This window comes from Agelaius phoeniceus, chromosome 9 (genome assembly GCF_051311805.1).
Source record: "Agelaius phoeniceus isolate bAgePho1 chromosome 9, bAgePho1.hap1, whole genome shotgun sequence".
Classification (NCBI taxonomy): Eukaryota; Metazoa; Chordata; class Aves; order Passeriformes; family Icteridae; genus Agelaius; species Agelaius phoeniceus.
The window spans coordinates 7282497-7296955 of NC_135273.1; the positions used below are offsets into that span (position 1 = coordinate 7282497).

The 14459-nt window shown below is 38.5% G+C and overlaps 1 protein-coding gene across 1 annotated transcript in view; it reads left to right on the forward strand.

Annotated features, from left to right (window-relative positions):
* Positions 1 to 14459, forward strand: part of GFRA1 (GDNF family receptor alpha 1) — a 138572-nt gene that overhangs the window by 108392 nt on the left and 15721 nt on the right.

Sequence of the window (14459 nt, forward strand, 5' to 3'; positions counted from 1 at the left end):
ATGTTGTGAGCTGTCAGACACTCTTATTTTAATCAGGAACTTGCATATCTCAAAGTGGACTTTATTGCCTTGCTGTCTCAGAAACAGGGGATGGTATTTAATTTCTTATCACAGGTTTGAATATGAATGTGGCACTCTCCAAATCCTGCCAGGATATGTCAGATTAAATTAATCCCTTGAGTACTCCTAATTCAGAGGGAACTCTTAATGTGAGCTAGCATGTCCTGCTGCCTTCTTTCTTATGTTATTGGTATTAAACTCAAGAAGGTTTTTTGGCTGAGTAGGTCTGGATATTATAGAACATATGGTGCTGCAAGCTACACATTGAAGAAGCTGGACAAAGATAAAACTTTTGAATCAGGCACTCTGCTGAACTGAAGTGGAGGTCATGATGTGATTTTGGCCAATGGCTGTAGTGACTTTCTTTGACACTTAAATTAGGCTATTGACAGTGGATCATTGATCCTGGATTTAGAGGCTCACCACTTGCTGAAGACAGTTTGTGCAGATCTTTGAAAGATTGAAGGACTTGGGCAGGAGAAGACAGCAGACTCAAGGCAGGAAGAACTCAGTAGGAAATGTAAAATGAAAGCATCCTTAGGCCAGATTGGAATCGGGCTGTAAAAATTTCTGGTGGTTTAAATACAAAATTAGGTCAAGCAGGGATAGATCAGCTTGTCCTGTTTATTTTTGTCTTTACAGAAGGAAAATTGCTATGTGACACAAATATAAGTGTCCAAGATTTAAGGTCTCAGCTGGTAAATAAAATAATACTTTCTGTATCTCTGGATTTCACTGTTAAAGCATTGATTTTTCACTTCCTATAAAAAAAAATTCACTTTGTTTTCTTAATATTGAATGGTTCCATGTTCACTGTACCAGAAAGATTTTATTTCTGAGAAGTATGTTTTGCTTCTTAATTTTTTCCTGCACCACTCTCTCTTCTTCATCCTTTTCCAGTTCCTGCATCTATTTTGCATTGGAAAATTGTATCTGTATCAACATGAGGGACATTTCAGAGTCACAAAGTACAGGGGGTTAATGATAGAGGGTGCTGAGTTTAGGTCCTTCTGTTTTAATTCTGTTTTTCTCATCTGTGCATTCATTATTATTTGAGCTTTGTAAGTTATTGATAAAAAGAGACAGAGGCATATATTGCTATTTGCAATAGTCATTTAAACAAATAGGATATGCTGAATGAAACAAAGCCTTTTAAAGACTAAAACTTGGAATATCTTGCATTTAGAACAGGACCTTGATGGGATGTTATTGAGTCACTTCATGTTATATTAAAAAGTTGTGTTATGGGAGAGATCACTTTTTCCTTCAGTGTTTGTACAGCCCCCTGTAGAGTCAGGCCTCCAGATGCTACCAAAGTACACATAATAAATAAAGAACTGAAGAAATGGCAAATGATCACAAATCCCATTGGATTCACTTGAATTTGCAAATGTTCCTTAGGCCTGAATAGATGTTCTTGTGTTTTGAAAATTACTTAAATTCTTCCCTGTCCTTCCTCCTGTTACTGTGGAATTTTGAAGTCACATCCCACATGAGTTTATCAGCTCTGGTTTAAAGCTGTGCTTTGACTTCAAGGGTACCCCCCGAAGTACTTGGCACAAGAAATAAAGGTTGGTAGGGAAATTAGGTTCCTTTAAATAAAGGATCTCTGGTGTTTGGTAGAAACTGTAGATAAAGTCTGCACTAAAATGTCACTGAAGTTATGTGAACCAAGCAGTTTTATTCCTGTGAAGCACAATATTCTATGCCTACCACTTCCTTCTGTCAGAACTGAAACACAAAGAACAAAGCTCTAATATTTTAATGCGTTTTTCAAAAAGTAACTTACGAACAGAGCCAAAACAAGCCCACAATTTTTTAAAAAGAAATCTATGTTTTTTGGACAGTATGGTGCCACTTTGCATGTGAGACTTAAACCCTAATGCAAATTTTATAAAAGAACTGGTATTCATGTTGCACTTGGAGAAGGGTATTCATTCCAAGCCTCTCCTCCCATAAAAATATGCCTTTGTAGTGTTTTCAAAACATGAACTAGTGCGGCCAAAAGCTTTTCTATATGCTTAGCAGCTGAGCTGAAAGGTTTCTAAAAAGCAATATAGCCTGAACGCTGTGAAAAGTCAAATTACAAGCATCAGTCTCAGCACAAAACGACAACGGCAGAGGAGGGCTAGGGAAGTGGTCATTGAGATGCAACAGGGCTGCATATTCTAGTTAGTGGGTTAAAAAATACAGCAAAGGAAGAAAGAGCAGGAAGTGATTGATTAGTATAAATTGCCAGAGAAAGAAATACAGCAATGGAAGAAAGAGCAGGAAGTGATTGATTAGTATAATATGGCACAGAAATGAGCAATACCAACCTCCCGGGGCTGTAAAATACAGGGCACTAACCCAATCTGCCAGGAGCAGCACTGACTGAGCAATTTTTGATACATTTCTCTCTGACTTGTTCAGAATGGTCGTGTGAGGAGCAGGAGTGCACCCATGGTTTTGTTGCTGTGCCGTGTTCTCCTGCACAAGCAAACCTGGGAATCTGAAAGGTGGGGAATGCTTGTAGAAAATACGAGATAATTTTGTTTACCTGTACTCAATATTTACTTCAAAAACCTGTTGAAGATTTGGAATTTAAAATAATGTTTATTTTAGTGATGCTGCTTAGAAGTTGTTCTTCATTTGAACTTATCATTGCTATGAGAATTTGCAATTCATCCTATTGTGGGGTATTATCTTACTTCAAATCAATACAGCAAAATGTTTATTTCTGAAATCTGCTTGCTTTATGTTTACATATACATAGATTGTGTGAGATACTCTTTTTTTCTGTCCCTCAATTAAGTCAGCATTCTATCTTTGCCAGGAAGATGCTTGATTTATTCAAGAATCCTTTAAACTCTTTTTACAAACCTGACTTCTAACAGAATTTGCTAAACACAGTAAACAGTAGTTAGGTTTATACGAAATGCTAAATTTAAGTATATTTGAAGGGCTTGACATCTTGCAAAGAATCCTTAGCACTATATAAAAATAACATAAAGTATTGTGAACAAAAAGGAAGATGAATCCCAGCAGCATGTTCCTTATGCAGGCAGATTTTATTAAGTAATTGCCAACCCTGTCTTTTTTTTCTGGTGGCTTCACTCTGATGTTTTCTATTTAACTGACATATATGTTAATCCTTCATTTTCAGTCATAACTTGCATTCAGTATGCCAGTCAAAAAATGGTTCTGGTCTTCCAGTCTCATGTTCTACCCCCACTGCCTGAACCATCGTGTTGGATTATTTGAAAGGGACAAAAGAATGAGTTTGGATGTGTACTCACAGCATGTATTCTTCAAAAAAAGGCTGCCTTTGCATTTAGGAGAGATGGATAGAAAACTGAAGGATGATAATGAAATGAACCTCAAGTGATAGATTAGACCAGTTGTTCCTGGGTCATTGCAGAGATAAATAAAAAACTCAGATTCCCACACGGGGTTTCTATAATATTTTAAAGGATGTTTTGCAAAAGACAAAAATTGTAGAAGTCAAGATGGTTAAGGACATTTAAGTAAATATATGCATCCAAGTCTTGCTAGCTAGCTCTATACTTTGTTTTCTCATATTTATTATGTCTTGCTCTTGCTTGGGATAGCCAGCATTCAAAGAGAAATTAAGATTTTTGTGCTTTTGAAGAATGTGGCAATGGGGAGATATAATTGAGATCCATGACCCTTTGGACTGAAGACAAGTCCAGTATGTAAATGTTGTTGTGCTCTCAGCAGCAAAATTTAAAAACTATGAGATAGAAATTGAAAATATCAAACATCTTGTGGGGAACATTGGGAAAGAGAAATCTGGATACTTAAATATATCAATTCCTTCTATTGGCATGTAAGATTAGTGGGTGTTTTTAGCAGATGTGGGCCATAATGCAAGCTGCTCTTCCACAAATTCGTGTACTACTTGTGATTTAAAAAAAATACTTATAATGGTGAATCCTAGGACAAAAACAGGAGAGAGGGCTCACATTACTCTGAGGAGAGCAGGAATTGAGTGTGACTGAGACTGAGAATTACTCTGCTTTTGCCCTGGAGATCTGTCTGTGCAGACCTTCAGCACCGTGCAGGGAGCTGCTAATCTGGTGGGTTAAGTACCCTCTCTAACTGCTTAATGTTGCTTCCCAGGTGCTAAATACCATTTTTCAAAGCATTATGTAGATGTTTGGAGAGGGTTAAAAGCTCCTGTGCAGCATTCTGAGGATCAGGCCACAGCAGGTGTGGATCTCCACGGGCTGGTAATTGGGTGGTGGGTGAGCATAAGCAGGAAGCATAGGCAGTGTGTGGGTGAGGGAATGGCACAGCTGGTGGAGACAAGGCTTGTTTTATCCCCTGAGCACCGCTGTTAACTCACCCATACACCTGGCACCCTCTTTCCCCCTTCCCTCACACAACCTGGGAACTTTTTGTGATATACAAGCACTGATTTTTCAAATGCCTTGCCTGCTCTATCCCTTGGGAAAGTCCTGCTTGGACTTCTTCCTCTGGGCATTCCAACTACACAGAAAGATATAGTCTGGGGCAAAAGATGGACAACAATATAAAACTCCCAATGCTGTGCCAGAACCAAAAGAAAGGAGGAAAAAAAAAAAAAAAGACTTAATGTTTTCTATGAAAAGATTTAAATCTACCTCCTGTATTTCCAGGATTAGCTGACATAATGGGGTCAGCCTGCTGGTAAGAGTGATTTAGAGAACACTTATTGGCAGCTTTTCTGCTAAAAAGCAATGTCTTTAATTTGCTTTAGGGCAAGTCCCTTGTACCTAAAGAAGTCTTGAGTGCTTTGTGTATACAGATTAAGATCTGACAGGGCTAACTTAAAGTTTCATCTTTAGTCTTACACCTCTAATTCAGGGAGCACTAAATGAAGTTCTGTTTTGCCACAACAGATACTGCTTTGTCCATTGATTTCGTTGACACTGGTTCTAGGGAGGTTAATCCTTGTTGCCCTCAGCACCATGCTGGAGGGGGTGCTCAGAAAGCGTGGATGTACAATTCCCTGAGACTGTGGTCATTTACTGCATTTACTGCATTTACTGCCAGATCCAGAGGAGGTGAGGTAACATCATGGAGACATGTTGGGGTTTTCAATCTGTGTGGAAATCCTGGTGTTTCCTGGCAGGAAAGCAGCCCCAGCCCAGCTGCCTTGCTGTGCAGACAGTGGCTCCCAGTGCCACAGGCTAGCTTGCAGGAATGTGTGTTGTGTTTATGGGGTGCCCCATGGCATGAGGGAATGATGCATCTGACTCCATGCTCTTAGAAGGCTAATTTATTACTTTATTATCTATATTATATTAAAGAATACTAAACTGTACTAAAGAATACAGAAAGGATACAGACAGAAGGCTAGAAAGATACTAAAGAAAACTCATGACTCTTTCCAGAGCCTCGACACAGTTTGGCACTGATTGGTCATTAAGTCAAAACAATTCACAGCAGAAACCAATGAAACAATCACCTGTTGGTAAACAATGTCCAAACACATTCCAAAGGAGCAAAACACAGAAGAAGCAAGTCAGATAATTCTTGTTTTCATTTTTCTCTCAGGCTTCTCAGCTTCCCAGGAGCAAAACCCTGGGCAAAGAGATTTTTCAGAAAACATGAATGTGACAAATGTGCACACACACGTGTGTGTAAGCATGGTGTGGTCGCGTGGGTGCTCCCACTCAGAGCTAGACTGAGCTTTTCACCTTCTTTGCCAAAGAATTGCAGGACCACACAAGATAGCTTGTTTTCAAGTTTGTTGAAATCCTGCTGAAGTTCAAGATGTGGTTCATACAGCTGATGAATGTCTAAGTGTGCAGGGAGTCTTTGCCTCTCTTTTGAAGAGAGAGGAACAGTGAGAGGATGTGGCCAAGGATCAAACCTGATAGCTCAGACACATCAGTGCTGCTACGAGACATCAGCCATCAGTAGTCAGGAAAAAGTTGTTCTCATCTACCAGGCTTGGTTGAACTTCTGAGTTGAACATCAGGCCCCCTTACAAGATCAGTTGTGATTTGTGGAGTGAAATAAATTTGTGGAGTTAAAACTTTACAACAGGAACAACATCTCTGTTGTTATCACCAGTGCTTAACACTCAGTTTCTTTGGCATGGAGATCTCTCTGTAAGACTGGACCTTATATTTAATGATCAATACTCTGATTTTTAATGCTTGAAATTGGGTGTAATAAACTCTTCCTGAAAGACAGTGACATGGTTTATGTTGCACATTAGAATTATAGTTTAAACTGTGGGTTTTTGATTAGCCTACTTTTCATGAGACCAAAATATTGTGCATGTATACTGCTGAAGAGCATAATACTTCAGAATTATTTCATCAATGATAAAATATTTTATGGTTCATTTAAAAAAAAGTTTTAATAGTCTGAGCATCTTTAGTGTATTATAATAATACAGCACTTTATAGCAGACTGTAAAACTCCAGACTACAGTTTTAGGAATTGTGCAATTTTGTTTTATAGTTTAATAATTGTTCAATTGAAAATGAGTATGAGGTTACTAAAAACCAATTTAACGACTTAAAAAAATGCAGCTTTGTGAAAATGCACTACAGACTTTTACAGAAAATTGAAAATTTTTTGGGAGATATTATAGTCTTTATCCTCAGAAAGAATTGTGCAAATTATTGCTACTAATACCAGATTTGCATTTGCAGTGTTCCCGTAAGCTACAGTTGTTTCTGTGTTTCACATGAGTATCCTCTTAGAAGAATACAACAGAAATACAAAGTGCTAGAATAAACCAGAATCAGAAAATTGGATTTCATCAGATAAGCCAAATCAAACTCCTCATAGCCCTTGTTATTACTTTATGTGGTTCTTCATCATATTGAAGGTATTCCTAATGTCAGCCAACTCTAGTTCTCAGTCAAATACCTAGTCCATCATGTATTTCCCTTTTAAAACAGATAGCTCACTATAGTCTGCAAAAAACAGCCATAAAAAGGAGTACAGTATTATAAATTAATTTTAAGGCATAACTACCACCAATAAAAATTCTAGGTCATTGCATTGTGATGGTATATGTTTAATCATACTATCTTTGGAAGTAGAATTCAGGATATATTGTGCCTTTATGGGACCTGACAAAGTGCTTTGTTTAAGACATATTGTTTGCTATTAGCAAATATTAGGTTTTAGTCATGGCTCTGCTCCCATCTCTACTTGCTGGAGTGAAAGAAGCTCTGGTTATGCCAGCAGGCTCATCCTATTCTCAAGCAAGAGTAGGCAAAAGGGGTTTTTCCACCAGGTTTTTAATAGAACAGAAGTCAAGAGTAGAAGCCTTGAAATCTTGAACTCTTTAATTCTTTTTTTTTTTCTACAGAAATAGCTCTCAAGCAGTCCTTATTATACACCAAAATCTCATCATACTAGTTATTCCAGAAACTCCTCATGAAAAGGTAGTCTTGGCCTTAAAAGCCCAATTAATTGCTGTTAACTTCAGTGCAGCTATCATTTTATAGCCTCTACTTGTTCTGAAAACCACATAGTATATTTGAGTGCTTCAGAAACAGTAAATACTATTATAAATGATGTTAATGCATTAGGTTATCCTCAAAAAATGTATCCACAAAGATTCATGAGGAAAACCAAAGTAAAAGGCTTTATCAGATATAAATATATGAGATAATGAATACAGTTGTCAATAGAGAGATGTTTCTTGCTAAGGTATGAAAATAGCTCAGCAGTTGCCAGAATTGATCAGAATTTAACACATTAAATCTTTATCAGTTCTGCCATTTTTGCAAATAATTGTTCTTTCCTAGGTAAGCAGAAGGATTTCACAAGACTTCTGTAATTGAAATGTACTTTTAAACACTTTTATTGAAGTGGTATTGACAATTTTGTTTTGTAGTATGATGGCTTAGGACAAATGACAGTGTGGAGGCTGAATAATTCTGGGTAATGGAGCATTTTAGTCACAGATGCAGAGAGTTTTATGAATTACCTGCTTTCTCTCTCTTGGAGGGGGTGGTGCAGAGGGGGTGAGAGTTTAGGGGAGCAGAGCAGCAATTTGTTGTACAACTCCTCATTTCCTGGAGGTGAAGGCTCACTAACAGAGAGGGACCTGATGAGTTGTGCACAATCCTGCTGCAGGGTCAAGGGGTTTGCCTTGTCTCTGGTTCCCTGAAATCCCCAGAGGTGGGAGAAATGTTCCTGGATCCTGGAGCAGGCGTGTGGGGTTGCCTGCCCCTCCCTGGGTACATGAGTGGGTAGAGAAGAGCTCAGAGATGGGAACTACATTGACATTGCTGTAATTTTCTCATTTGCTGTCACCCTTGGTGGCTCTTGAAGCCTTGCAGATACTACTGGATACTATCTTGGTGATCAGAATGCTATTTTCATAGATGAGCTATCTATTTCCTAGAGCACAGCAAACCTGTGCTCTTTTCTGGGACAAGTGGTTGATCACATTTTGTCCATTCCTACAGAAAAGTGTTGATTGGAGTTCATGCTCTTATGCTCACTGGCATATCTACACCTGAAACATCTGAAACTTCACTTCCAGTTAGCCATTAGTCTTCATTAGATCCTTTTCCTGTCTCTTTTTGTTTGGTTGGTTGGTTTGTTTTGTTGTTTTTTTGTTTGTTTGTTTTCTTTTTGTGTGGTTTTTGTTTGTTTGTTTTCTTTCCTTATGGGTTTGGGTTATTTTGTCCTCTTTTCTTGAAGATCTATTCTGTAATGTTTGGACACTCAACCGCCTCATAGACTGAATCTGCTATGAAACTTATTTATGTTATTTTTCTGTATTTCCTCTCATTATATAATGGCTAAATGCAGATTCAGGGGAAAAAAAAAAAACCCACCAAAATCTGCACCAGACTGAGCTGGAAGGGTGTTGACCTGTATAATCCTGGAGTTGTGGCCATACTGGGGTGCAGCTGAGATTGCAGTAAGTCTGCATTCTGGTTTGGGTGAAATGTCTGAATCAACCCTGCTTCCTTATCCTTGATTAAGGAGGATGCTTTGCCTTCCTCTGCCAACAGCAAACCCAAGTACCTGAAGTATGTTTATGCATATAAAGTAATTTGATTTTAAAGAGGCAATCACACGACCTAATCAAATTCTGCTTTTGTTTATACACTTGTAAAAAGGGAATAACTCCGCAGTTGTGTATATTGCAATTATCCTTAAGTGTACATTGTAATTATCCATTACCCCTTACATGTATGCACACCATTCTTTGATATTTCTGTGTAACCCAGAGACTTAACATTTTTTAAAAATAAACTACCCAGACTCTCAGTTGCCATGTGGTAGATATGATCAAAATCATTTCAGGAATAATAAAGAAGACTTTCTAGGAATAGTTTATTCTGTGTTACCACCAGCAAATGAAATATAGAAAAGCCCAGTGGAAATTATAGTGCAATAATAAGTAATCATTCTAACCCATATATTGCTGATGAGACAGCGTAGCTGCAAAAATAGTACAATGTTGAAGAGCTGAAATTTGGAACCTTTTCCATAGCATTCATTAATTTTTCAAGTAATCAAACCAAGTTTATAGGACAGAAAATTAAACACAATCTTTTAACAAAATTGACGAATCTATACTCTTAATAAAAATATTTATTTACAACAAAACAGCTGAAGAGAAATTTCTGTTCTCTTTTTACCCTTTCTGCTCATTTTACTTCCAGTCTTCACTGTACATTAGTAATCAAATACTGGGAATAAATCACACCCTTTATCTCCTACTTTTTATGCCCATGACTCCTAATTAGCTGTTCTACCTGAATAATAGATCTTTATGTTGCATCAAACCATCTACTCTACAGCATTTTTGAATTTGCTGTTGAGTTCCAGAACATGAGACACCCATTTGAGCCCCTTGCTGTCAAAATCAATAGGAGTGCAAAATGTTTATTTTAGTCAGTACTTTGGAGGAGAGCCTGACTATTTCACACCAAATCCTGTTCCAATCAGTGAACTTGGCCCAATAATCCCACCTCAGGTTAAGCCCTCCTGCGTGTTTAGCTCTGTTTATGAGTCACGGGTAAACAGACTGATGTGCTTAACACAGAATATTTTTCATAGGTTCACTCAGCATGCTTCCTAAAGAATTATAGGATTATCCTCCCTCATGTCTTTCTTAAAGCAGAATTAGGAATTCAAGCAGTAATTTATTAAATACTGCATTACATGGTGCTATAGTTTTCCAGATTGACATTTTCAGAAGCCTCAAGAAACCTCTGATTCAAGGCAAGTTATACATTACCACATGACCCTAAACATTTGGATGTTCTGAATTCATCCTCAGATTTGAAATGTGTGCATTTGCATTTTTTATGTGTGTGGCAGGTAGGGCATGTACCAGGCAGGCTCTAAAAAGCTACCTGCAGCCCTAAGTACCTAATTTGTGCAGAGAGTTGGATAAATGGGCATATAAATCAGGTGTGCACAGACAAAAGCAAAGCAGTTACTAGAATCTGTGAAAACCCATTCCTAAATTTGTGCCTGCAAATGTAAAAAAGATGGTTTGATCAGAAGTGTTCTGATGGTATTCAGGATGGTTTTTACAAAGGCTTACCTTCATTAGGAAAAGTAGTGCATTAACAGTTGCATGGATCTTGCCTGGTCTGTGGTGATTCCTGTGCTGGAGTGCTGTTCTGCACACCTCAGTCACACATGCACTGCCATTGACTGGTCCTCAGGGTGAATTTTGGGGTCTGTTCCTGCAGGGACCTGGCTGCATGTATACAGTTTCAGAATCCAAATGCAGTGGAAAATAATTTTCCCTTTTTTCATATTGGTTTTGAACTTTGAGAAATTCTTGCAACTGTTTGCGGAGTCCTGCTCTCATCAAGAGTTTGTGTTAATTTTGATTAAGGTTTCCTGATTATTCCTAAGGACTCAGTCATGGGCATATGCAGAGAAGAAATTCAGATTGTTATATGCACAACTAAACAGGTTTAGATAAAAAACACAGTCTGTCTATACCCAGAGAACAGCTTAATGAGAATACCTAGGAATAATTAATTAGGCAGCGGCTTTTCACCTTCAGGCTGGTGCTCATGTTATATTTAGTACCAGTGCAGCTCTTTGGTAAGTGCCCTCAGTGAGAGAGAGAGCTCTGCTCTCTGGGAGCTGAAGTGGGTCCATGTCACAGGGACAGCCCCTAAAATGCCAGTTGGCTTGGCTTGTGTAACAGGGGACTGGACCCTGGTGTTCCATGGACATTTAGAGAGAGCAAATGGCAAAGCTTCAGCTCCACATCATCTGCAGGCCAGCGAGACACATCTGCTCACATGTGCTCTGCAGCCCCTGTTCATCATCTGCTGCCCTTTGTTCTGTGCAGAGCCTGCTGGAGTGCAGCTCCATCCATCTGTGCCCAGCCCCTCAGCAGTGGCATGTCTCCTGCAGTCACTGGATGGGAGCAGCACAGTGATATCCCAAATCCTTCTGAGGATGCTGCTCTCAATCACCAGAGAGGCTTGGCCTGTCTTGGCCACTGAACATGGCATTTCAGCCCATTTGATTCACTTCTGACTGGGACAGCTCAGTAGTGCAGTATCAGCACTGTCCCCAGACACAATAGCAAATGTTAATATACAGAAGGTACTGTCTGCATCACACCCATCTTTTGTTTCTGGCAATGCTGTCATCCTTGTGACTTTCCACCCTCTGATCTGTAGGCAGGAGTAACACAAGAAACCAGACTGCTGCCATGGTTGGCACACACACAGTTGTAATTTGTTTTTAGTGCTTCCTCTCTAGATACTTGATGGCAATGTATTGACACTGAAACTTGCTAGGAAGACAAAGCTGATGCTAGTGAGGGATTAGATGCATCTGAGTAGGTAGATCACAAAAAAACACCCCTCAATTGCCCTGTTTTCTACTTCAGCTCAGTCCAGAGCTATTAATAAAACCATTATACATTCAGGGAAATATTTGCTGCCAACCATCATCAATCAAGATTCTCTTCAGATAGCATTCCTAAGATGTTTTTCTAGGTGAAATTTTATAATCTCTCTTGAGTTCCACCAAAGGATATTAAAATTTGGTAGCACAAGGCACCTTCAAGATTTTTCTTGTAGCGTTTGCAGTAGATTTAGAAAAATCTGAGGCTAGGGTGGGACTGTCCCTTTTTAACACAGCAGCTCATCTCACAGAAAAGGAAGTGGAGGGCATAGGAAAACATTCTGCATGCTTTGTGATATTATAAACCTATACCTCATTAATTCCCCAGTCTGATGAGGTGATCTGCCTGAGGTGCAAATTAGTGCCACTTTTGTGCATTGAACCTGTCCTGTTTAGAGAAGAAGTGCTTCAGAACCACCTCCTAATTTCAAAACTGCTGCAGAATAGTTGTCAGTATTGACCTGAGCTAGATTAAACAAGCTACCTTGGAATTTCAGGCTGTATGTCCCATTAATAATCCCCTGAACTATCCAGTCTACCACAATTTAATTCTTCAAAAAGTAGGCAGACTAGTCACAACTAAGCTTCTAAAGCTACTTCCAGCTTAGTATGGAAACATTCCAAAATATACCCAAAGTGATGTTGATCTGCGTTACTGACATTATTAGCATTCATCTATTTTTATTTTCCAGTTTATTAAATGTAAACAAAAATTTGAGCCTTCTGTCCTTCTGTGAAGAATTTGTGGGATGAAACAAAGAAGGATTATATCCTGTGAATACAGTTTTCATAATCTGGTAATCATTTGCATAATCTGGTCATTATAGGCACGGTTTTGTTTTACTGGGGTTATAATTGTTAAACATCTAACATTCACAGTACTTTTTTGTGTGTAAGAAATTTTTTTCAGTGATAGAAAAAAATCCTCCATGCTTCTTACTTCTCAAATTTCAGGCCATATATGCAGATGATATTAGGAAGTTGCTTTTGATTTCAAGTTGGTACTGCCTGGCAAGTGGAGAAATTCCTGTTGGTGTGGTGGGATCAGGGCAGTAAAAGTAAGGCACCTTTCAAACAATGCCATGATTCTGCAGAGATCTCTTACAGGAGTTTCTGTGCTTTTTTGAATAGCTCATTAATTACAGTGTGGCTGTTTGTGAGAGCATCATTCATGTGTAAATCAGGGATATGAGGAAGGCCACTCTAATACCATCCATTAAAGTATGGTCCACTGTAGGATAACCCATTAAAGAGAATTACTGTCAGGGTTTCACTGATAGTATTTCTGAGAAGGGGTGATTTTTCTTTCCCTCACTCACTTCAGCAAGGGGAGAATGAATGTTGGATGCTACATCAAAGTCTTTCACAAGTATTGAGTTTTAAGATCCATTTTGCAGGGGCCTTTTAATAACATTTAGGAAGCTGACAGGACAAACCAAGGTCTAGCTTAGCTAATGGAGATCTGTAAATGAGACCAATTGGATTTTTTTTTTTTCGGTCATGACTTAAATCTGTTGAAAAATACGCTTGTCTTAGAAAATAAAATGCCAGTAATCCAAATTGTATGATACTTCACTTTTTTTTTTAGAAATTAAAATGCCTCCAGAATTATTAAACAGGGATGAGAGTAGTGAATTTGCACACCTTTCTACAGACTTCTAAAGGCTTTTATTCTAATGAAAATAAAAATAGGTTGTCATAGACATTGCTAGCAGCTATGCTTAAAGTTGAAGTTGTCTTACATTTCATATTAAAAAAGATCTAAAACATTAATTATTTGGGTGAAAATTTTCACGTTATGTGTGTGGTTCTAGCTAAATTCTTGAGGAATAGCTGCCTATCAAAGCCACAATACACCATAACCTGGGGTTTTTTTAAAATACTCGCCTTGCTAGATTTGATTCCACAATTAAAAAAAAAATTACATATTTTTATTCTAAATAGTATTGTCAGTGCTAGAAAGGAACTGAGACAAGTACTGCAGCAAGTTCACTACAATTGCAGCCCTGCCAGTTCTAAGGATGCATCTGTGCACCTGCAAAATTCAACTACAGGATTAGAGAAGGGAGTGAATGCTTTAATTTTTTATTTCAGTGGCACTTCTGGAGAGCAGATTGTGCCAAAAATGCGAAATTCACTAATTAATCCAAATCACAGCTGTTCGAGAGTGGATTATTTTAAAAGAAAAGAACTACCCTCTGAATCATGCTGTGATTTAGTGGGACTTGGGTGCACCACCACACAACTGTGGGAGTTGATATGTTGGGCTTGAAATGTGCAAAGGAAACAGGGGCAGGGAGGGGTGGATGCAGGGTGGGTGCTCAGATAACTGCTTTCTTTTACCTTTTTGTGCAAGGCTGCTTCACTGTTACTTTATTGTGGCCTTTGCCTGTCTGTAATTGCAGGAAGAGTCACTTTTTACCTGAAGTGTTTTCACCCTTTTGAGGCTTTCAGCCTTTTGTCTCTGTGTAACCATGCCAGTACTCACAATGCACACGTGCACACACGTATTGTTAACAGAAAGTCCTGAACAT